At 44.7% G+C, this 25,001-nt stretch overlaps 1 protein-coding gene and 1 non-coding gene across 4 annotated transcripts in view; one reads left to right on the top strand and one right to left on the bottom strand.

Annotated features, from left to right (window-relative positions):
• The window catches only part of AUTS2 (activator of transcription and developmental regulator AUTS2), a 1,119,238-nt gene that overhangs the window by 1,064,902 nt on the left and 29,335 nt on the right, over positions 1–25,001 (top strand). The gene's annotated exons all lie outside the window — the stretch shown is intronic.
• Positions 15,080–15,171, bottom strand: TRNAT-CGU. The gene is given in 2 exon segments: positions 15,080–15,127; positions 15,135–15,171. It is a non-coding gene; the product is annotated as a tRNA-Thr (tRNA).

The following is a 25,001-nucleotide window of genomic DNA, read 5'->3' as shown; positions in this document are numbered from 1 at the left end:
CTCTCTCTCTGCCCCTCCCCTGCTCATGCTCTGTCTCTGTCTCAGAAATAAATAAACGTTAAAAAAAAAAAATTAAAAAAAAAAAGTCACTAAGCCACCAATAAAAACCTATAGATTACGGGGCGCCTGGGTGGCTCAGTCGGTTGGGCGGCCGACTTCGGCTCAGGTCACGATCTCACACTCCGTGAGTTCGAGCCCCGCGTCGGGCTCTGTGCTGACCGCTCAGAGCCTGGAGCCTGTTTCAGATTCTGTGTTTCCCTCTCTCTCTGCCCCTCCCCCGCTCATGCTCTGTCTCTCTCTGTCTCAGAAATAAATAAACGTTAAAAAAAAAAATTAAAAAAAAAACCTATAGATTACATATTGCATTCCTTTAGGAATGTTCCTGATGAAGAATAAATGTCAGCCTGGAAAAATACCGGATCCAATGATATAGGAACTGAAGGGAAATGTGCAGTCACTTTAATAAGCATATTATTGCCTATTGTCCTAAAGGTTTGGGAAGAGGCCTTTAGTTTTCCAAAGTGAGTGGTGTGGTTTGAATAGTTGTTGGAAGAAAAATGTATTTATAATCCATATGTTTTAAGGTAAATTCCTTCCCATTTTTAAAACATGTCAGGTCAGTGCCTTCTATACATCGTCATTAATCCATCCAAATAGGAACGATTTACAGAGGGATTGAGTCTGATTGATGGGGTCATGAGTTGAAAGACTTTGTCATGGTGAAGAGGGCACTGGGTGGGAAACGCTGACCTGTACTGGAAATGAGAAATGTCTACGTTGTGCTCTACATTCCCAAAGCTGGCTCATCAGAGCTGTATTTCCTAGTTCATATACTTGGGAAGAGATTGTTTCCACAACGTGCATCTCTGACTGTTAGAAAGATCTAGACATAGGGTAGATTGATTGTGCAAGAGAGTCATAAATATGCCCTTCCGTTCCCCAGTGCTCGACCTCCTCACCCCTTCCGCCTCCTTGTAAATCATGGGCCTTCACCAGCCTCCTCTGTCATTCTACCGCATTAACAGAGAGAAGGGGTACTATCGTTGAGTCTATCTCTCTGTTAGCCAAGCTAGTGTTACTCCCTAAATGGACTGAAACATTAACCATAACTGCTCACAAGGAGAAAAGTTATCCTCCTCTTGCTTCTTTAATGCCTGGTGGAGACCCGAGGAAGCAGTGATAAATAGAAAAGGCAAGGAGTTAAACAAATTTGGATAATACGTGCAAGTTAATGTTTCCACGAGAGTGTTATACTTGCGTTTTCCGCGTGCTTAGTCATAGAGCAGACTTCCTCAGCCTGCCCCTTATATCGCCTAAGCAGTTGATGCAGAAAGGGCCTGGGAAATTAGATTTTGCAATGTTGCGTCTTCTAGAAACATCTGTAGTGTAAATTCTGCCTCGTCCCTAGAATCAAAATGGAATCAGAAGATCGTGTTTCTGGGTTTGAGTCTAAAGGAATTTATTTTTGAAGCCCTGTTTGCTCTGGTATTTTTAGTGTGGGGTAGAAACATCCTGACCTTTGATACCCACTTCTATCTCATTGATGTGTGATTTCTGGAGGAAGGGATAGTCGCCAGAGTGGACCAGCATGCATTTTGCTTTACTGGTCTACTACTATGTGCTGCCTTGATTATCCAGGGGTGCACAGGACATTCACATGACCCAAAAATCCAGAGGAGTGACAAGAAGGTCTCCCTCATGTTTCAGAGCCCTGGGGCTCTATAGATAACCTTGAAGAGAGAAAAAAGTCATTGCCCATTTTATTGATGTTGTGATTGGCAGTAAAATACTATAATGTAGACAGATTATTATATGCAGCCAATTAGCAATAAAGAGGAGCATTTCAATAGACAGATTAATTAGGTGTTAAAATTTAGGCAAGTGGGAATTAACAAAGACCCCCCAACGGAAGGTTTCTGCCGAGGATACCCGTGAACTAACTTTTGGTCAGGTTAAGTCCATAAACTGAAAACAGATTAAGAGGTGTGGCCGAGTTAGCCTCAGACTCCCAGGTGTGCAGTTAGAAGGCTTTGCAGATTTATGGGCCTTTCTGCAGACTTGCCTAAGAACCAGGAAGTGAGGTCCTTGCAGGTCTCCGTGTCCTAGAGGGAAGTCCCGGACACCACGTTGCAAACGCAGTGTGCTTGTGAGTGGCGGTTCTCCCCAGGGGGAGATGGCGTGTAGGGGAAGCCCGTGGCCATTCTCACTGCTTTTTGTTTGTTTGATTGTCTCAGAGAAAAAGAGAGGGAGCAAGAGCAGGGGAGAGGCAGAGAGAGAATCTTAAGCAGGCGCCACGCCCAGCGCGGAGCACAGCGCAGGGCTCGATCTCACGACTGTGAGCTCATGTGGCCTGAGCCGACATCAACAGTCGGACGCTTAACCAGCTGAGCCACCCACGTGCCCCCTCTTTTTTTTTTTTTTTTTTTTAATTGAAGTATAGTTGACAGACAGTGTCCCATTAGTTTCGGGGGGTAACATCGTGCTTCCACGACTCTGTACCTTAAGCTTTTCTTTTTCTTGGTGCTAGAACTTGTAACTCTTAAGGCGGTCTTGTCTTCTTGGTCAGAGAAACGGGCGTTGCTGCATGGACAGATGAAAAGGCTCCATGGGAGCATTTAGATTGACATTTTTTTCCTTCCTGCCCCGTACTGAAGTGTTGGGTTTGTTCTTCACTTTGTCGGCATCCACGTGCGCGTAAAGCCGCGTAGCTGTGAGGCACGAGGTAGGAGGCAGGCGTGAAGGGAAGCAGTGGAAAGCCCTCTGCCTCTACCCAGGACGAACAGCAGGGGGTGACAGTGGCCAGTGGATCTGTGATGCAAGGTGCCAGGTTCCCAGGCTCAGTCCCCGGGGGATAGTGGGGGCTCAAAGTGGAGGGAGGAAAAGGATCCTCACGTGGTTTGCAGGTTATTTTATCCCGTCTCTCACAACCGGAGAGGAACAGTGTTAGATCTTCACCTGTGTGGCTCTTCTAGTCACGTCAGCCCTTGACACACTGGAATATTCTCGTTCCGTGTCGTCCACGTCTTCGTGGCGCACCGAGTATGGACAGAGTCGCCCTCCCCACCCCTGCCTTCTGGAAGCCACATCACCAGGGAAAGTTTTGATTTGCTGTTGTTCTTTCATCCTGACAAGCTTTTGAGGCCTTTCCGGCCCTGCCTTGGCTATCCGGTTGTAGAGAAATTTCGATCCACATGTTACCTGGAAGGATCAGGTGCACTCTGGTACCACCAGAATGAGCGGGGTTCCGTGCGGATCTTTTTCTGTCTTCCCTACGTGCCGGCCGTGGAAACATCTAACCGAGGGAAGGGCTTGGGTACCCACACCAGAAATCTTGATCCAGAAAGAAATCTAGATGGGCTTTTACTAGCCACTCACCTTGAGTTGGAATGAATTGTCCTCTGAGAATCGCCTGGGCTCACAAGAGAGCCCACAGGCACCGTCAGAGCACAGCTTAGCCGTGCAGAGATGTGAAGGCAACCCTGTCTCCTTACGTGTGCCCTTGTCGCCCTCACGGAGGTGTGTGTTAAAGGATCCAGAGAAGAGGAAACGGAAAGTCTTCGATTTTGTTTTTTATTGAAGTACGTACAATATTTTGTGGGTTTTGACACTTGGGCGCGTTGCGAACTGATCACCATGGTTAAGTGCCATCTGTCCCCGTACAAAGCTACTACGGTATTAATACCCATGCTGTGTATTAACATTTCCGTGACTCATTTCTTTTGTAACTGGAAGTTTGTATCTCTTCATGCCCTTCACCCATGTCACCTCTCAACCTGCCTCTCCTTGTAAGGGGACACCAATCTGGTCTCTGTGAGTTTTGTTTTGTTTCGTAGGTATCACATGTAAGGGAAATCTTGCAGGATTTTTCTTTCTCTGAGTTATTTCACGTCGTGTAATACCTTCAAGGTCTGTCCACGTTGCAGCAGATGGCAAGATTTCATTCTTCTTTGTGGCTGAGTGATATTCCACGGGATCCGTATGCCACGTCTTCTTTATCCTTTCACCAGTCGACGGACACTTGGGCTGCTTCCGTGTCCTCGCTGTTAATGTGCAGTGAACATGAGGGTGCAAGAATCTTTCCAAATTAGTGCTTTCATTTTCTTCAAATACATAATCCAGCAGGGGAATTGCCAGATCATATAGTGGTTCTGTTTTTAATTGTTGGAAGACCTTCCAAGTTATGTTCCCGCCAACAGTGCACGAGGGGTCCCTTCTCTCCACATCCTCGCCAACACTTGTTTCTTGTCTTTTTGAGCATAGCCATTCCGACAGGTGTGGGGGGATAGCTCATCGTGGTTTTGACGGAAAGTGTTTGGTCGGTGGATGCATTGTATAGGTGAAAGATGATGGATTGAGTACCTGTGGGTGCTCCCCGTGTCCCCTCTCTTACACTTTTTGTTCTGCCTGTAGCATAGACTCTTTGCCTCTAAAGGAGCACCAGACGGCATGATTTTCGTGTCTGGCTCTAAAGTTAGGAGGTGGAGAAGAATTGTAGCTTGCCTTAGAATCAGAAAGCCAATTTTTAATAACTGGAATCATGGAAACTTTTGACTGGGGAAAGATCTGAGAAAGATCAGGCGTTTGTAAATCTTCTGTCTGTAGCTCCACGCCAGCTGGTCACAAAGCCTGTGCTTGAACACACCCGAGACACCTTTCCAGGAGCTCCGTTCTGTCTTTAGGCAGCCTGCTACAAAAGTCTCGTCTTTCTTGGGCTGACGTCTGTTTCCCATGGAGCGCTTTCCCCTTGGAGCCATGTAAGAGAAGTCTACTTTCTCTTCCAAAGACAGCCTCTGTGTTTCCTGCCCTCCTCCCTTTCCCCCTTCCTGCAGCCAGGACCAAGGAGACGAGGCTTTGATTCTGTCCGTCATCCTCTGAATTCGTTCCAGCTTACCTACGGCCCCCTTAGAGTAAGGTCTGCAGAACTTGATGCTCCCGATGTGGTGTAACCAGTACCTATCACCCCCATTTGCTTGGTGATACGTTTTTATTAAGACAGCCAAAACTCGCATTGGAATGGCTTTGGGCTGATTGGAGCTTACCACAAAGTGAATGCAGGTACCAGCTGTTTTCAAGTAAAGGAAAGGAGAGGCAAGGCTTAGTAGGGGCAGATTTTTAAAAGACCTGAAGATTCTAAGTACACACTTAACAATTGGTGCTATTGTAGTTCCTTTGGGGTGTGTTTGCTTAGTTTTGTTTTTTCTTTTAACCTATCACTTATTTCAGCTTGTTAAGCTTTGAGGATTCATATTTCTGTCATTGAGAGTTAGTCCTTCCTTCCTTTGAGATTGCAGAGGACTTTGTGCTACATTTATTAGAGCTTTTGCTACATTACATGATAGCTATTTATGTCTTTCTTCCATTCAGATATGAGTTCCTCCAGGAGAGTAATCCTATCTTATCATCATCTTTCTCCTCTCCCTCCAACACTTAGCTTAGAGTAAGTAGGCTTACTATATTTGCATTGAGTGAATGATTCAAAAATATTCGTTCTCTCAATTTCTGCCTAGTAATAAATAAGTTCATTGCTAAGTAAGTCGAAGAGGACAGTACCTGGATGCCTTTGGCAGCGCGGTAGAAACTTTGCCCTAGACTCTGCCCTGGACTGACTATTGATCCATTCTTTGACATTCTTTGTACGAGGAGGTTCTCTCTGTCATGCATTTACTTGTTTGCATAGTCAGTTCTGCTGCAACGTTGCTTATGTGTTCCTAAAAAAAATCACTGTGCTGTGCACAATGGAATAATTGAAACTGTAGGGCTTAGGGATAAAATGAGTTAGGAATACGAAAATTTCATCACTGACAATTTTTTTTTTTTTTTTTTTGAAGTAAGAACCTTATAGGGGTGCGCCTGGGTGGCTCAGTTGGTTGAGCGTCCGACTCTAGATTTCAGCTCAGGTCACGATCTCACAGTTCATGAGTTTGAGCCCCACATCAGGCTCTGCGCTGACAGTTGGGAGCCTGCTTGGGATTCTCTCTCCCTCTCTCTCTCTCTCTGCCCCTCCCCACGCCTGCTCTCTCTCTCTCTCTCTCTCAAAATAAAGAAATAAACATTAAAAAATATAATAAAGAAATAAAAATTTTAAAAGATAGGAACCTTATAAAAATGGTAACGTAGTTTTACATGCATTAAGTGATAAGATACAAATACATAAATGCTACAACGAATATGGCATTTGCCTTGAAAAAGGCCTGAAGGTGGCTTGTGGAGGCGGATGTTGGGTTGCAGCTTACACGTTATTGTGAAGAGGTAGAAAATTGGGACACCAGACGTGGACAGGTGAGCTCCAAATGTACAGGGAGCCCCGGGGTATCAGGCAGGAGTTTGAAACGTGAGCATTCAGTGTGGTGAATGGTGGTTCACTGTGGGCTTGGTTCAGCCTGGTGCTGTTTTCCGCATTCACCTAGTGTTTCTTGGTTTGTTTGTTTTTTTGAGAGAGAGAGAGAGAGAGAGAGAGCATGAGCAAGAGTGGAAGAGAGAGAGAGGGAGAGAATCCCAAGCAGGTTCTACATTCGCCTTGGAGTTTGATGCAGGGCTTGATCCCACGACCACAAGATCACAACCTGAGCCAGTATCGAGAGTCAGATGCTCAACCAACTGAGCCACACAGGTGCCCCTCACCTAGTGTTTCTTGCAGGGAGGATCTGCCCGTAAGCAAACCCAACATTCACAGTGGAACAAATTCATGTTTTCAAAACAAGTGGTGTGCAGCCCTTTATGAGTCTGGTTTCTTGTTACATTTAGCACCTTTCTCTACAATTTGAAAGCTAGAGTTTGAATAGCTCTTACTTCCGGGCGCCTGGGTGGCTCCGTTGGTTAAGCGTCCGACTCTTGATTTTGGCTCAGGTCATGATTTCACAGTTGTGGGATCGAGCCCCACGTCAGGCTCCGCCCTGAGGGGAGACAGATTCCCCCTCTCTCTCTCTGTCCTTTCCCTGCTTTCACTCAAAACAAGACAAAGCAAAACAAAAAAGGAACAGCACGGAGGAAAGACTTGTACTTTACCCATCCCATTTCTGGTTTAAAAATAAAATTTCACCTCCTATCACTTACATGGTTGTGACTTGTTGACGGCCTTAATTAAAAATAGGCTAATCTGGGGCGCCTGGGTGGCTCAGTCGGTTGGGCGTCCAACTTTGGCTCAGGTCATGATCTCGCGGTCCGTGAGTTCGAGCCCCGCATCGGGCTCTGGGCTGACAGCTCGGAGCCTGGAGCCTGTTTCGGATTCTGTGTCTCCCTCTCTCTCTGACCTTCACCTGCTCATGCTCTGTCTCTATCTGTCTCAAAAATAAATAAATGTTTTAAAAAAATTTTAAAAAAAATAGGCTAATGTGCCAATATGATCACAGACTCTCGGAATTCAAAAGAACCCCAGAAATCAGGAGGCCCAGGCTTCTATTCAGTTCAGGTGAGGAAACCAAGGCTCTAAGAGGTGAAGTGATTTCCGCAAAGTTCTGGGCCAATGAGCGACAAAGCCAGAACGTGAATCCAGTTGATTTCTGAACCGTAATATATTTACTGCCTCTCCTCGCCAAAGCGTGTCATAAGGCAGATATAAGTTCCATTCATGTAGGGGAGAAGTCTAAACTGAACTTACATTATTTCAGCCTCTCCATTTATTCATGGAGGTGATCCAGTCCACAGTTACTATTCATAAACACACTTCCCATTGTTTCATTAGTGTTTACCTATAAAATCTGGCACTGCACAAGCTCACCAAGATGTGTCTTCTTCAGACCGCACGCTCTATAATTACATGTCTTTGTTAGGGCAGACGGAAAACTGTGTTTCTTTGTACTCAAAAAGATTTAAGCATTTGCCGTGAATTGATCTGGGGTTTTGAAGGAAACACATCCCTGGTTATGTTTGTGGAATTTGTGGTGCATTACAGAGGATTAAGATTTCATTGCCTCTAGGCAGGACACGCTTTCTTTTTCCAGTTGATGGGTTTTATTTTGTTTATATCTGTTCGCCCCCAGTCCCCAACACTTGACTGACTGGCTGGAAAATTGTATCTGAAGCACACCTTTGTGTGAAAATCATAGTCTTAGCAAGGGCCCTGCAGGCCCGTTGGCCTTGGCCACTTTGCCTGACTTGGTCATTCCTAGTGTACAAGAAATTGAACCAAAGATACGGGGTGGCACTTGAAGAGAGCAGGAGGGGATGGTTAAAAGTGTGGGGTGAATGATCATTCCCCCCTCCCGCCTTTCCTATAGGAGAGGAAATAAACCAGTGTATTTTGAGCCCTGACTGTTTGCAAAGCAGTTTTAAATTCTCACTTTTTGGAGGTAAGTTTTGTTTTAAACCTGGGAGGTAGGCATTCTCAGGGGATATTTGAATTCTAGACCCAATGCTTTGAAAACCCTCAGTTTCACCTGGAATCAGGTGCACAAAGCGTGGTGGTTAAAATAAAGCAGTTTATAGATCTGAGTAAATCAAGGTCTAAAGAAACACTGACCAGTGTCGGCGGTTAAAAATAGACTCCAGGGGTGAATGACTTCCAGCCATTTGTCTCTGGCAGAGCGGACTAGGTTGTGGGCCAGCACATTTCCAGTCTGGGGACATTCGCCCAGTGCCCTCTGTTTTATGTTGCTCTTTCTAAGCCAGTCCTCCCGTCTTTAAGGTCAGGACTTAAGAATGGCCTTCAGTTCTGCCTTCAGATTGATTGAAAGCCTTCCTTGGCACCTGAACAAGGAGGAAATCTTCAAACGGGCACATTTCAATTCCGTCGGCCAACGTGGCCTCTGTGAGCACAGGGAGTAGCGGTGAAGTTCCACGTGCTGCTGGGGGTGTGCCCTTGTCGGACGAGCTGGGTGCTTGGGTGCAGCGGCGGACGAGCTGGGTGCTTGGGTGCAGCGGCGGACGAGCTGGGGGAAGACTGTTGCAGAGTGCGAACAGCCCCACGAACTGGGAGACGCTGTCATTTAGGCTCTGAGATGTCCTTGTGTCTTTGTTCAGTTCAAGTGCCTGGGGTGCCCGCGGGAATCATCACCGGGCAGCAATCTTCCGAGTGGTGATTTTCTCCTTTGGGAGGACCTTTTACCTCCGACAGAATCGAGATCTCAGATTTCAACGGTACTTGAGGTCGGGTGAACGAGCTGGGGACGCGAAGAATTTCTTTCAGGTTACCCTTCTAAGTGTTCTTGAGTTGATTTGGCAAAACGTGTCTTGCTGTCTTTTCCTCTTCCTTCGTGTTCCGCTGCAGCGATGCGTTTCCTCAAGAAAAGGGTGATTCAACAATTATATTTTCAATCCGCAGGGGGTTTTTTGCAGCTTAAGAAATTAACTCTTACCCCTTGCCTTGTTGTAGAAGACTTTATTCTATAAACCTTCATCTTATCCCCCTTGTTTCAGTTTTGGGGTGTGTGTGTGTGTGTGTGTGTGTGTGTGTGTGTGTGTTTGCCACCATAGGGATTTCCAGGACAAAACCCTGTCCCCCTTCAACCCCATGTACTTTGGACCCCATGATTGCAGCATTCTTACCAGCATTTATTGGTGCTTGATGTTTCATTGCTGGGTGATTTGTCTATGTAGTTCTTAGCAGTTCTGTTGAGCTAATTTTGAAAAGGTTTTTTGCTTTGGTTTTCTCATATTGAGTATATTAGGCCCATTGCACAGTTACTTGACTCTGTATCACCTTTGTGGATTTAAACCGTGTTCTGTTGCAAGTGTAAATACGATAAAAGGTGAAAAATAAAAATCCTCTGACACCTCCCTATGACTAGTCCCCAAGTGAAGCCAGGTACATTTTCACATTTTCTCAATACACATAAAATTGTGTATTTGTACTCATAAAGTCTGTAGACAGCATGCAGACCACAAGCATATTCCTTTTTTTTTTTTTTTTTTTTTTTTTTTTTTTAAGTAGGCTCCAGTGCAGGCTTGAACTCACAACCCTGAGGTCAAGACCCTGAAATGAGATCAAGAGTGGATGGCTCAGTCAGTCAGGCGTCCAACTTGGGCTCAGGTCCCAATATCACAGTTCGGGAGTTCAAGCCCTGCATCGGGCTCTGTGCTGAGAGCTCAGAGTCTGGAGCCTGCTTCGGATTCTGTGTCTCCCTCACTCTGCCCTCTCCCCTGCTTGTGCTCTCTTGCTCTCAAAAATAAAAAATAAACCTAAAAAAAGAGAGAGAGAGACACTTAACTGACTGAGCCACCCAGACTCCCCAAGCATATTCCTAAAGAGGCTTTACCTACCTTCGATTATTAAGATATTCCTCCTTTAACATGATGTGCTTTGGATTGCCCTGCTTTTGTTTTGTTATAGGGAAAAAAAACCCCAAAACTATTAGAATCTTTTATGATTCAAAATAGAACATTAGTTTTATTATATATCAAAAATGGATGCTTAAACTTCATAATAGCTTCCAATTATTTTACATTTGCTTGTGTTATATACTATTATTTTATTGCAGTATAATGTTCAATTATGGAAATGACTCCAAAGAGACATGATTTTTTCTGGCTTAATGTGTAATTGTTTATTGAGTATTTTTCTCATTATAGCGGTTTTTTTCTTTTTGAATTGCAGATATAAAGAAACTTACTTAGATTTTGTAAATTGATTATTATGTGGCTACAGAAATCAAATATTTGCCAAGTACTCACTATATATGGAAGGCATTGTGTTTGGGATTGAAATGAAGGCACAGATTTTAAGCGGTCCCTCCTCCTCTCTGAAACTAGTCACATGTACTAAAACACCAGTAGAGTATCTAGTAAATGCCTAGTAAGTTCCCTGGGCGTTTAGTCTCTAGAAGTTCTTCAGAGGGTTGGGGGGGGGGGGGCAGGGGCTCTGGTGCCTGGAGAAGGTTTAGCGAGGTCGTTTGACTAAAACAGGGCTTCGAAAGGCAGAATTCAGAAGCACCTGTATGTGTGTAGAGGGGACAGAGCGGGAGACCGAAATCCTGGATGGTTATCCGGAACAGAGCAAGAGTACAACAGAGGGCCATGGAGAGGAGCTGGGGCTTTATTCTACGTATGGGGAGAAGCCATTGGAGAGTTTCAAACCGGATTGACATGACCGCATGGTCATCAGAAGCAGTAATTCACACCTGAGCCATTGATTAACGTTAAGGGGGACTGCAAATAGATAAGTGCTATGACTCTGAGCTTTGATGGTGGGTACGGGGGGAGCCAGAGTGGAAGTAGGCAGGGATAGACTTCATTTTAGTCACATCGAGCCAGGGATGATGGTGGGACGGTCAGGTGCACGCGGTCTTTGGGAATTTGGAAAAGAAACAAAACGGGTGCCGTATTTTGCCTTTTGCTATTCCGGTTTGAAGACATTTCTGAAGATAAAGTTCAGGTAAATTGCAGGAGGGTGGAAGCCATTGCGACAGCCCAAGTTGCAAGCCTCCACTTGGGACATTTGCCTTCCGGGATTATAGTTGGAAGTGGGAGGCAGCACTACGGTTTTGGTCACTGACTCCGGTTCCCGAGGACAGTTATTACAACTTCCCACGGTTTATTTCTGGAGAGTGATTGTAGCATTTCAGGTTTGAGAGGCAAGTCAAGCAGACAGGTAGTTTCAGAGTCCAGAGTGCTAGCCATTCCTCTGTGGAGCCCCACGGATAGGTAGTTTCTAAAAGGCCGATGGCTTTGTCCTCCTCACTGCCTTCGGACTGCCTTATCGACCCGGTGCTTCAAATTTTGTATTTGAACATGTTTCCTCTCTCTAGGATAAATTGAGGATGATGAATTACATGGATGGTTTATAGAAAATCACTTTAAGGATTGGTAGATATGTTCCCTAAAAAAAGATAAAATATTTCAAATACAGGGAACAGAGCAACACCCCTCCTCCCATACACCCCCCACATACACAAACACATACACAAACACACACCCCAGTTTTAAAAACCTCTTTCAGCTTCACAAAAGTCATGGCGGGGAATAAGCACATTTTCTCCTTCTGCTCCTTAAGAAAAAACTCTTTGGTGTGGGGATCCTTAGTTTATAACTTAAGATGTGGCATATGTCAAAATCCGTGCAAATCAAGTGGATAGTGTTTGTTAACCTACAGGTGAAATGCTTGAGAAGACTGAGTTCTGGGACGGGAGAAAGGAAAGTACACAAATGATTCTGTTCTTCCCAGGGGCATGCTACCAGCGGCTTGTTAGGGAACTCATGGGATCTCAGAAGTCGTGTAGTCCAGTCTCTGTTCCACAACTAACTCCTCAGAGTTTTTGTCATGGTCATTCTTGACATGAGTGTTCCCTTGCCATGCCCAGCGAAGAGCCAATTAGAACATTAGCTTGTTCCCCTGTGGCAGCCGAGGCCATCACAGGTGGAAAGTTTGCTCTGCAATACACATCCTTTGGTCTTAGCTCTGCCCGTGACGTCATTCGCAGAAGGTCTGCTTCCTCTTCCATGGGACAGTCATCAGGGCCTTGAAGGTGCCTCACGGCCGTGCGTACAGGCAAGACTCTGTAACTCCCCGTTCTACGTGGTGAATGTGCATGGAGCCAGGATGGTTAATAATCACCACGAATAAGAGCTCGCTGTTGTTGAATTCACAAGAGCTTTCAAGACTACTAGACAGATTGTCTAATCTGTCCGGTACCAGAGGCAGCTTCTAATCGTCTCCCACCACCCCGCCCCTCCAGCAGCCTACATGCTGGTAGAGAACCCACCCGGGAAGGAATGGAAGAAGTAATTTCCAACAGTGGCCTTTGGGAGGGGGAGACACTGAAGGACTGGTGACCTTGTGGATGGCATCCCTCGGCAACAGTGCCGGCTGAGGCTTTCCCAGTAGTCTGTGGAACAGTGTTTTGCAAACTTGAACTTGCGTATGGACGGGGGCTGCAAATTGAACTCCATGACAAGATCTAGGTGATGCTAGCGTTGCTGATCTGGGGGCCACACTTGGAATAGCGAGGTTATAGAACACCCTGGAATCATAGTATGAGGGGGTGGATGGTTTGGGACCAGAAAGTCAAAAGTGCCTTAGAGAAACTGTCAAGAGTCCTCTCTTCCCTGATCTCTCTCCTTTAAACAATCACAGGCTCTATGATATCAGGCACAAACAAGCAGCTCGCACAGATTCATTCTAGAGGCATCTGTGGTGCTCACCCATAAGCTAGTCAGACAGATTGCCGGCGTTTGGCAACACCCAGGTCCCATGGGCCACAGCAGGTTGTTTGAACAGACTTGGGGAGATTCGTCATCTGTCCTCAGGAGTACGGGCGGGCATGTCTGAAAGCTGACGGAACTTTCCTTGCCAAATGAACGCACGCTATTTCCCAAGGCAAAACCCACTTCTTGTAGTGACCTGCTGAGAACAGGATGGGAGTGGCTCTTGGAGTTTTCCCACAGTGCACTGCAGAAACATTGGTTTTAGGATATTTGATGATGCTTTGAAGGAAGAGCCTCCTCCTCTGCTACTCACCGAGTGACAGCAGCGTGAACTTGGTAGAGACCTGAGGGCCCTGATCGTGCCCGTGGGAATGAACCTCCCCCTCTTCCTCTGCAGCTCTCAGGGCACAGCAGGGGCCAGAGTGATCCACCCGCCTTGCATCTGTGATCCCCTCCTCCCTTCTCTCCAGAACAGAAAAACTTCCTCGCCACTATGAGGAATCACAAAGGTTCTCATCACTCCTGCATGCTAGGGTAACCTGAGACCTTCTCTTTGATACCTGGACCCTGAGGAGAAGGTGGTTTTGAGGGAAAAGAGGTAGATGGAGGGATGTTGGATGATGCAGGTGACACTCGCGTTCTAGAAGGATGAAGTGTGCATTGTAGTTGCAGACTCTGAAGCAGTGAGAGAATAAGCCAGTGTTGACTGTAACTTACGTCATCCCTGCGTTGCGGAAGGTTAAGAAGAAACGGGGCCAGGGAGTTTTTGTATGTAGGGCCAGGGAGCTGAGAAAAGCCTAGGATAGACTCGACTCACGGGAGGGAAATTCTAACTTCCCGTCCTCATAACCCCCATCCCAGCCTCTTTACTCAGGGTCCCAGTGATTGTCTAATCTGTGCCTGAAGTCAGGTAAAACGGGTCACAGTGTGCAAAGCAAGAAGTTAGAGTGATTGATAAAATTTTAGTACATCTTTGGTACTGGTGGCTTTTTACCTTTGTCCTTGAGAAAATCATCTTTGGTAGAATTCACAGTGTTGAAAATAAGGTTTAAACCCTACAAGCCAACCTTTGCCAACCTTGACGGGCACACTGACCTCTTAGAGCGTGAATGTTACTGGCCACATGTCTCATTTCCTGGCCCCATATCATGAACATGTTAATACCACAGACATGTACAGATCCAAGAAAGGTTGCTTATTCCAGTAAAAGACCAAATGCCAAGGACGCGATACACCAAAGCCTCAGAAGGTGACCAGGATCAGATTAGCCTCACGATTATTGCCCCTTCTGACTGTGGACGGGAAACCCTCAGGCGAAGACGTTAGAAGTTAGCAGCAAGCCACGGTATTATAGGAGGAAGGTGTCACGTCTGCAAACAGATCTGTAAGCTTGACAGCTTTGGAGTCCTCGCTTTCCTTAGCAATGAAAATGTTGGAGGGAGGGCTGTCTTGCCACATTCTTTGCTTCTCCCTCACAGCCTCACTTGATTGTTCTGTGTGTGAAAGATAGGATGATTAGGTACCAGGAAGACTGTTTTTCAAACCAAACACCTAAAGTTGTAATTCGTTTTCAGTGCTTTGGTCCCACCTCCTGGAGAACTTCCAAAATAAGCAAATGGGCTCCTTGTTGTCCTCCAGTCTAAGGAATGTGTGCTGTGGCTTTTGTTAGGGTGAGAGCCTTGTTCCTTAGATTTGCTGTTTATGGAGAGCAGGCAGGCTGTGTTGCATGAATACAGACTTGGGGTTGGAAGTCCTTTTAGAACTTTCCCTTGTTAGAACCCAGAAGTATCTTGTTAGGTTTTTCTTTTTCTTTTTCTTTTTTTTGCTTTTTTTAAAAAACATTTAATCTTATTTTATTTTTATTTTTATTGAAGTTTATTAATTTCTTTTGAGAGAGAGAGAGAGAGAGAGAGAGAGAGAGAATGTGTTTGCGTGACCTGGGGAGGGGCAGAGAGACAAGTAGAGAGAAAATCCCAAGCAGGCTCTGCGCTGTTCAGTGCGGAGCCCAAGATGGGGCTCGAACCCACGAACCGCGAGATCACAACCCGAAATGGAATTACGAGTCGGATGCTCAACCGACTGAGCCACCCAGGCGCCAGAGTGGGCACTGGTTTTAAAGGTGGCTGTGCCTGTGTGTGTGAACATGCCCAGTGTCGTGTGGGGGCACCCGGTCCACAGCCAGACAGGGCTGATGAGGACAGGCCAGGCGACTGAGACCCAGCCGCTGGAGGGCAGAGGCAGAGAGGCACGGGGGCTGGAAAGCAAGCAGGAGGTGATCTTGTCCAGGTGATGAATATGGAGGCCGGCTGGAGGACCCAAGGAAGAATAATGGGGATCTGTCTTTGAGGCCAAAGTGCAAAAGCTTGGGCTTTCTCTGAAACTAGTACTTGGAGTTTTTCCAGGGTGCTGACATGATTGGAGATTTTATCCTTCGATACCTTGACTCTCCCATCAGGCCTGCACATGGCGTCCGTTCAGTTGCTTTGGGCCCAAGACTGATCCTTGGGCCCATACAGCGGGATAAAAGTGCCCTACCATCAATAACTCCAAATCAATAAGATATATAGAGATCTTCATTAGCTCTGATTAGCTAAGCTTATCTCTGAACCTCACAGATAACGGACACTGACCTAGAAGGCCAAAGGTTTCCTGCCACTTCCATACTTTTCCCTCGGTACCTGTTCTACGCCAGCTCCTGGGAGTCTGGGGCCGTCTCTCGTTCGCCTTTGTAGCCTCAGGGCCGAGCACAGGGCTGGGCACACGAAGTGACACTAGTCTTTCCTTTGTATGAAGTGAGAAAAGCCAATTATATATATGACATTGACACTCTAGGGCTTTTTCAAGACTTTTTGATGCCCCCATCTCTACCCCCGATAGGTCACAGTCTACTTTTCTCCTCCTTTTGGAGGAGAAACAGTTCGCCTTTGCTCCGATTTGCTAAGAGACTGCAAAAGAAACACAGTGCAAGCCCAGGTTGACCTTCAAGGCCACATCATTCTGTAGGCGGAAGCCATCCTAGTGGGCTGCAGTCTGCACATTCAAGGCCGAAGGCAGATTTTTGGCCTTAAGGCATCAGAAAGAAACACGGGCGTACGCTTAAGGGTGGATGCTTTTCGTGGTGCGAGGCTTACGAGGAATAAACTTGAAATAGGTTTGAGTACATTGACCTGTAGTCTGTCGATTTTTCTTCAATGCCTGTTGTAGGTTAATCTTGGAACCTAGGTGATAGCCAAAGTAGCTTGTCTGATAATGTCAGCCTCTAACCTGCGGGTCCCCACACAGCTTTCCCAGTAGGCTTGCTGGTGTTTTGGAAGATACAACGGCTATTTTTTCCTGTTTAGGATTTTGCTTTTACTAGGAGCCCTGGAGGCCCTCGGAGGTTTGCGATACAGACTTCAGCCCACAGCTTAGCCTCCCAGATGGTAATTAATGTTTACACAAAATGACAAGCACAAAATGGAATCTCTCTGAGCCCTGCCAAGCACCCACCATTCCCCTGATCTCCCACTCTTGCAGTGTTTGAAAATTAATTTGCCTTGAACAAACAGTGGGTTTTCCTCAATTTATTTGTACAGTTTCAGTGACCGAGCAGAAGAGCTGCGAGGCTGAATGTCATCCTTCCATTCGTTCGAGTAATTGAATCTGCTAATGGAACAAACTGGTCTCTGTTTAATGATTTGAAGAAAAGACGGAGAGGAGGAAAATAAAGAAAGGTGTATGTTAGAGGAGGTAGACCTTTTCTGCAGAACACCATTGCAATGCAGAGCTCTGGGGACAGAATCCAAAACTTGGGGAGAGTTCAGAGTATTGCTGAATTAATTCAGTAGTGAAAAATTGGTTTTTATTTTACTTTATTTTATTTTATTTTATTTTATTTTATTTTACTTTATTTTATTTTATTTTATGTATACCATTCATTGTCAAGTTAGCTAACAAACCGTGTATACAGTGTGCTCTTGGTTTGGGGGGGTAGATTCCCGTGACGCATCGCTCACATACAACACCCAGTGCTCATTCCAACAAGTGCTCTCTTCAATGCCTGTCACCCGTTCTCCCCTTCCCCCGCCCGCCCCATCAACCCTCTTGTTGTAGTAAGTATATACAAAATACGAAGTCTTTGCTAAAAGGAGATTTTGTTTGAGGTAAAAGAATAGACAAGAAGGTGTTCAAGGAATGGATATGGCTAGTAACTTTAAATAATTCAGTGTTGAATTCACAGAAATAGGACGCTTCCGTATGTTTCTGGGCTTTCTAATGTTGAACATTTTCAGCATTTATTAATGTTTCCACTCTGCCTTAATTTAAAGTCTGGGTCCTTCCCCCACCACACCTTATTTGGATGCAGTCTTCACTCCGTCTGTGTGGTGAGGTCTTGGTGGCTCTGTCATTTGGACAAATAAATGGAGCTGCTAACTAGAAGGCTCTATGTAATGTATGTAAAGCCGTTAACTAGAATGCTCTATGTAATGTAAAAATAGGACACACCTGTATCTAGGTGCTGTGGGTCAGACATTTGAAAAGATGGATAGACACATTGCCTAATGGCCAGTGCCCCACGTAGTTTCCTTGTTGTCTTTAAGGCTTGTGCATATTTGCTGCAGTAATGACCTTGTCATGAGCACACCATAATAGTGCTCTCTAATCGAGTATAAAGACATGGGAAGACATGAAGCACAGAAATGTGCCTTAGGGGAATTCTTCCCACTTCTCTTCTTCCTCCTTAATCATCAACATCCCCCAGTTCCTTTCTGTCCAAATACACCCAGTTAGAACCAGTTGGAAATGTTGCAGAGGAGATAGAAGGCCATATCCTATCCCCATTTCTGAAAGGCAAATATTTATCTGTCCTCCAGGTAAACAGCTTTTTTAAAAAAATTCTGTCTAGTGGGTAAAGCAGTTTGACTAGAATAAAGTCACTTTCTGAATTGACTTCTTCGATGGTGCAGTTAGATTGTCCGTGAAGGGACTCATTTAAAAACACACAGTTCAGGGGCACCTAGGTGGCTCAGTCGGTTAAGCGTCTGACTTCAGCTCAGGTCAGGATCTCACGGTTTGTGGGACACTAACCCCGTGTCAGGCTCTGTGCTGACAGCTCAGAGGCTGGAGCCTGCTTCAGTTTCTGTGTCCCCCTCTCTCTCTGCCCCTCCTCAGATCTCAGATCATGCGCTCTCACTCTCTCTCTCTCTCTCTGTCTCGCAAAAATGAATAAATGTTAAAAAAAAATACATAGTTGACCCTTGAACCACCTGGGATTCGGAGCCCTGGCACCCCTCCTACACAGTCAAAAATGCACTGTTAACCTTTACCTACCCAAACACTTTACTAACAGCCTACTGTTGACCAGAAGCCTCACCAGTAACATAAACTGTTGTTTGACACATATTTTGTATATGTATTATAGACACTGTCTTCTTACACTAAAGTAAGCCCAGAGAAAAGAAAATATTAAGCAGATTATAAGGAAGGGAAACTACATTCACGGTATTGTACTGTATTTATATTAAAAAAAAAATCTACATGTACGTGGGCCTGCGCAGTTCAAACCTATCCTGTTCAGGGGTCAGCTGTAATGCCTTTTTTTTTTTCTTTTACGATAATAGTACATATTTACTAGATTCCCGTAATGCATCGCTTACATACAACACCCAGTGCTCATTCCAACAAGTGCTCTCCTCAATGCCTGTCACCCGTTCTCCCCTTCCCCCACCCGCCCCATCAACCCTCTTGTTGTAATAAGTATATACAAAATACTCAGTCTTTGCTAAAAGGAGATTTTGTTTGAGGTAAAAGAATAGACAAGAAGGTGTTCAAGCTTGTTTTGGAAAGTTAAAAAAAAAGAAAATTTTTAAAATGAAAAGCTGTGGTTGTTTCTGAATGATGGGATTACGATGAACATTTTGATGCATATCTTTCTAATCTATATGCCTGCGTATACCCACGTATACAGGTAATTTTCATTTTTGAGAGTCCATACTGGTGATAGTGCCCTTTGTTTTACTTGGTAGTAATTTTGTGAGGAAATGTTTTCCATGAAACTATTTTCAACTGTAGTTTTGGGAACACTGATCGTTTAGTTTGTGCTCTACCTCATGGAAAGAACTTAATTTTTACAACAACCCTTTGAAGTACTTAACCGTATTTTGCCGTAAGATATTGGACGTCTGGAAACATAGTAGTTCATCACAGGGGCATAACACAGCAAATCTCAACCCTACCACTCCCAATGCCCTTTTTGTGTAATATAAGAAACATTTAGGGGCACCTGGGTGGCTCAGTCAGCTAAGCGTCCGACTTTGGCTCAGGTCATGATCTCACGGTTTGGGAGTTCGAGCCCCACGTCGAGCTCTGTGCTGACAGCTCCGAGCCTGGAGCCTGCTTCCGATTCTGTGTCTCCCTCTCTCTCTGCCCCTCCCCTGCTCACACTCTGTCTCTCTCTCCTACAAAAATAAACAAACATTCAAAAAACAATTAAAAAACATAATGTGTTCTTATTTTTTACTTTCTGGAACAAAATATATGGTCAAATTCTTATCTATACACATGATTTAAAAATGCACACAAAACCCTAAATGAAAAGTAAAGGAGAAACAAGTAGCAAGTAATTTATAATAGTGTAACATGATTTTAAGTATGTAAATATTTACATTAGAAGACAACGAAATGGTCAGATGTTTGAATCTGTACATAGGGTGGTATATAAATATGGCTGCTGCAAAAGCAGATTCATACAGGTCCGTGGGTCTTGATAATTCAAATGCCAGGATTAGCCGTACCATTGGTGTCGTGATTTACCCAAATGGTGAACAACTAACTGTGGGTTGTTCGTGACAAGACATGACATCACAGACACGGGGGCGTACAGTGGTTGCATTCCTGGAAAATCCAGTGTATTAACACTATACAAAAGTTATTTTGCGTTCATATGCAAAAACAGAGTTAGGTTCTAGATTTTTCAGCCGTGCAAATGTCCAGTGGGATTTTAGAACATTATCTGAGATGTGTGGCCTTGTCCTTCTAAGGTCCCTAAGAGCCACCAGTGCTGTCCAGCCACTGTGACAGCCAATCCCACTCCACAGAGTTTGAGAACTCCACTAGGGGTGGTATCCTCGAAGGAGAACCACCTCTTACATGGCTTTGACTTGTTTCTCTCTCTCTCTCTCTCTCTCTCTCTCTCTCTCTCTCTCTCTCTCTCTTTCTCTCTTTCTCTTTCTCCCCCCTCTCTCTTTCTTCCCCTTCTCTCTCTCTCTCTTTCTTTCTTTCTTTCTCTCTCTCTCTCTCTCTCTCTCTCATCATAAAACATAGAAGTTTGAACATAGAAGTTCTCAAAGCATTTTGGAGGTACATTTCTGAGACTTTATGGGCCCTGTCATTTTCTTGTTAGGTTTGTCCCCAAGTATTACATGGTTTTTGTTATTATAAAGGGGCTCATTTTTAAATTTTACTTTCTGTTCACTATTGCTGGTATGTAGAAAAGCTACTAACGTGTGTGGAGTTTTTTTATTTGCGTATTTTACTGAGTTCTCTTATTCTCATACATTTCTCATCTGATTGTGTTTTCTAGCTAGACTATTATTATTTTGTAAATAGTTTTTGCCTCTTCCTTTTTTTTGTATTGCTGTTGGTTTTCAATTTTAAAAAAAATTTTAGGGGCGCCTGGGTGGCGCAGTCGGTTAAGCGTCCGACTTCAGCCAGGTCACGATCTTGCGGTCCGTGAGTTCGAGCCCCGCGTCAGGCTCTGGGCTGATGGCTCGGAGCCTGGAGCCTGCTTCCGATTCTGTGTCTCCCTCTCTCTGTGCCCCTCCCCCGTTCATGCTCTGTCTCTCTCTGTCCCAAAAATAAAAAAAAAATAAACGTTGAAAAAGAAAATTTAATGTTTATTTATTTTTGAGAGAGAGACAGTGCCAGCGGAGGAGGGCAGAGAGAGAGAGGGAGACACAGAATCGGAAACAGGCTCCAGGCTCTGTGCTGACAGCCCATGACACGAGGCTCGAACGGGGCTCGAGCTCGTGGACTGTGAGATCATGACCTGAGCTGAAGTCGGATGCTTAACCGACTGAGCCACCCGGGCACCCCTGTTAGTTTTTAATTTCAATGACAAGAATATTGTGTTTCTTACAGGTATAGTCCACATTGTCTATAACACCAGATATACCTGGTACATATTTCTGGGTTGAAGGGAAGGTGCTGACCATTGAGGCATTTTCCAGTTTACTTTTATGATCAGATTTATTTGTTTTTGAGTCAGTTTTAGTAGTTGAGATCTTTTCATAAAGTCCACTTATTTTCAAATTTATTATAAACGCATGCGTTATATTTTCTTATCTTATAGAAAATATACTCTCCATGTTTGTGGTCATACCGCTATTCACATTCTCAATTTTGTTTGCTATGTTTTTTTTTTTTTCCATGCTCAGACTTTTTTAATGCATGACCAGTTTTCTTTTTAAATTTTTAATAGGTAAGGGACACCTGGGTGGCTCAGTTGGTTAGGTGTCCGGCTCTTGATCTGGCTCAGATGTTGATCTCGGGGTCTTGAGTTCAAACCCCACCCACGCTGGGCTCTGTGCTGGGTTGGGGTGTGGAGCCTACTTTAAAAAAAAATTGTTTTTTTTAATAGGTAACATGATCACATGGTACCAGATTTGTACATAACCAATGTCCAAGTTCCTCTTTCTTTCCAAATTTGCGATTCAAACCATGATGTTGTTTCATTGTGTCTGTAGGGCTCCAGTCAAAAGAATTCCATGAGTTTCTTGGCCAAGTGTTGCCAAATTACCCTCCACTGAAGTTGTGGGCTTTCTATTCTACTAGTAAAGTACAATCGCGTACCCATTTTCCCTAAGGAACTTGTATCAGATGTGTATCGAAAGGAAACAGGAGTTTTCCTAATCTGCCCTTATCTTTAAAAAAAAAAAAATGTATTGTGTTTGAGTCAAGGTTATTTTTTTAAACATTTTTTAAAGTTTCTTATTATGTATTTTTGAGAAAGAGGGGTGTGAGCAGGGGAGGGGCAGAGAGAGAGGGAGAATCTCAAGCAGCCTCACTCTCAGCACGGAGCCGAACGTGGGGCTCGAACTCACAAAACCACGAGATTATGACCTGGGCCAGAAATCAAGAGTCAGACGCTTACCTGACTGAGCCACCCAGGCGCCCCTGAGTCAAGTTTATTGAGATATAGTTTACATGTAGTAAATTCACCCTTTTTACTGTATACTGTGCAGTGTCATTTTAATTTGCATGTATTTTATTATAAGCATGATGTGTTATTTTTATAATCACAAGAAGGGCGATTCTAAAACCCCAAAATGTGATGAGTAACACTTGTAAATAAGACTGGTCCATTTGCACATTCTTATTTCTTTCAACCTCAGCAAATTTCATCCTTTGGCAAACTCCGAGCACACAGAGCAATACAAAATGATTTTTTTTTTAATGTGTTCATGCCAATTTTGGAGAAGCACAGTAAGACAAATTGACTGTCAAGATGGAAAAGCTTAACTGGGAAGATACATTTATTGAATAATTGAAAGGAAGAGGAAATGCATTACCGATTAGCCACAAAAATGCATGACGCCTAGTCTGTGCCTCAAGAGACTCATGCAAATGGGGAGTCGTAAAACTGTCTCAGCCCCCGAGTTCTTACAGTTCTTACCAGCCTTCTAACCTGCCACCCTTGCTTCTGGGTTGCAGGAGTAGGGCATCGGCAGACTGATGATCGCTTCCAGGTTTAGCTGAAGTCCAAGTGTTCTAGCAACTCTTTGTAGTTTTCCTACCCCTTCACACTCTCTGTACCAAATATTGTAATGGACTCTTGGATTTTACCATTACCTGCTTTGTTCAGGATTTTTGTTTCGGAGGGGGCAGCAATGCGTAAATCAGAGAAAAAGCAATTAATGGTGGCAAGAGTTAGGACTAGAACAAAAGCCCTCTGATTCATTCAACAGCCAGGTGACCTCCATCAAGTGCGTTCCCCAACTTCTCGGGGCTCATTCGCCGTCTAATCGGAGAGGATTGGATAATAAGATCCTTGCTACTCACAGAAAGAGCCAAGGCTCTGTAGTATCACCTGGGAAATAGAAAGGGAGACTCTGGAGCCCCATCCCAGAATTCCTGAGTCCAAATTGGCATTTTAATCAGGTGTGCAGGTCATTTGTATGCACCTTCAAATGCATGGTTTTCCCAGATTCTGGTCTCACACCGAAATTCTGGGCTTCTGGGTTCCCGGAGTCATTCATCAGAGCCCCATAGGAATTTGCAGGGCTCACTAGGGAGATTTCGGCATTCCTGTGCACCCCCCTCTGGTTGTCCGGGATGGTGATCCAGTCTGCTCCCCGCCCCCCTAATTCTAGCTGTGTCTAGGTTGGTACTAACCGACAGTGACAAGGGGGCAACAGAGGAGACACGAAAGCCAACCCCCTTTGTCTTTACAGAGCCTTGGGAAGCAAGCCCAAGGCTGCGCCACGCCCCCTGCCAACTTGGCTGTGTTGTCCTCATTCTAGAGGCTCATTAAATAAAGAACGAGGAGATAAATATAGTCAAGCTACATAGACGAAGCACTTATCTATGTGTTTCTAATGTGCTTCCTTACCGGCATAAGGAAAATCGAAATGATGTTCTCTGGGTGGTGTCCCTTGGAAAAATGAAACTTTCTTTTATGTCAGAGAGAAACTTTGTTTGGACACTGATTTGGGGCGGGGGAACATGAATTTGAATTTAAATTTAATGAGATGGAAAATATTTATGTATTTCTCCTTCACCTTCCCAGCCTGGAGAGAACAAAGCACTTCAAAAGGAGAGAAATGTGTTCCTGACGTTATAGCCGTCAGAGAGTATAGCATTATTATTAGCATAATGATCCTAATTAGCCGTCGGAGTGTCAGAGTGGGAAGAACCCTTGCTTATGCATCCAGAACTTCTCACTGAGGAAAATCTCTTAGACCGTGTCCTGTTAGGATGTCTGGGGTGGTAGTGCTTCTGCCACGGGACCTAACTAACCAGCTTGCGTTGTAGGAAGCCGGTGTATTTCAGTGAGCTCGTGTAATTTCTTGCTGTGGAAATGATAGAAAAAACATTGAAAGCAAAGCCCAACCAGAGCCCCTAGGTGTGAATGTCTGGAGATAAAGGATCTTCTCTCCTTATTTAGGAGTTCGGGCTGAATGGGGCCTGTCCACATCAAGAATCTCGATGGGGCGCCTGGGTGGCTCAGTCGGTTGGGCGTCCGACTTCAGCTCAGGTCACGATCTCATGGTTCGTGATTTTGAGCCCCGTGTCGGGCTCTGTGCTGACAGCTCAGAGCCTGGAGCCTGCTTCGGATTCTGTGTCTCCCTCTCTCTCTGCCCCTCCCCTGCTCATGCTCTGTCTCTCTCTGTCTCAGAAATAAATAAAAACACTTAAAACATTAAAAAAAAAAAAAGAATCTTGATGTTCTGTCTCAGCCCTCAAGTTTGTGGAGTTCATAAAATTTCAGCTTATTGTTAGCAAAAATCTTCCCAGAAAGGCTCTGAAGGACAGCACTGGATAGAAATATGTGTGAGAGGGATGCCAGGAGTCTAGAATTACTTTTCACCGAGGTCTTATTGGATGCTTTATCCTTTGGTGGCTGAAACATGCCAAGAGGGCACTTTCTTTGCATGCTGCCCGTGCAGTTGTAAAGATAGCCAGGGTCACATTAGCCCCAAAATGTGCCTTGTTTATAAACCCAGTTTGCTTCTGCTTTTGTGCATGTTATAGGCTTGATCTCTTTTTTTTTTTTTTTTTTTTTTTTTTTACCAAAAGAACGTTTAAAATAATGGGTCACTTTGATGCAAATTCCAGGGGAGAAAGATGGCAAGTGTGTGTACCTAAGAGGACATCCACAGAAATTGATAGGACCACTGAGAATACCATGTACTTTCCACACTCAATCCAGTGATATTGGAAGAGAA

Source organism: Lynx canadensis, chromosome E3 (assembly GCF_007474595.2).
Source record: "Lynx canadensis isolate LIC74 chromosome E3, mLynCan4.pri.v2, whole genome shotgun sequence".
NCBI lineage: Eukaryota > Metazoa > Chordata > Mammalia > Carnivora > Felidae > Lynx > Lynx canadensis.
Note: the sequence above shows the minus strand (reverse complement) of the source record. Positions and strands in the feature narration are given on the sequence as shown.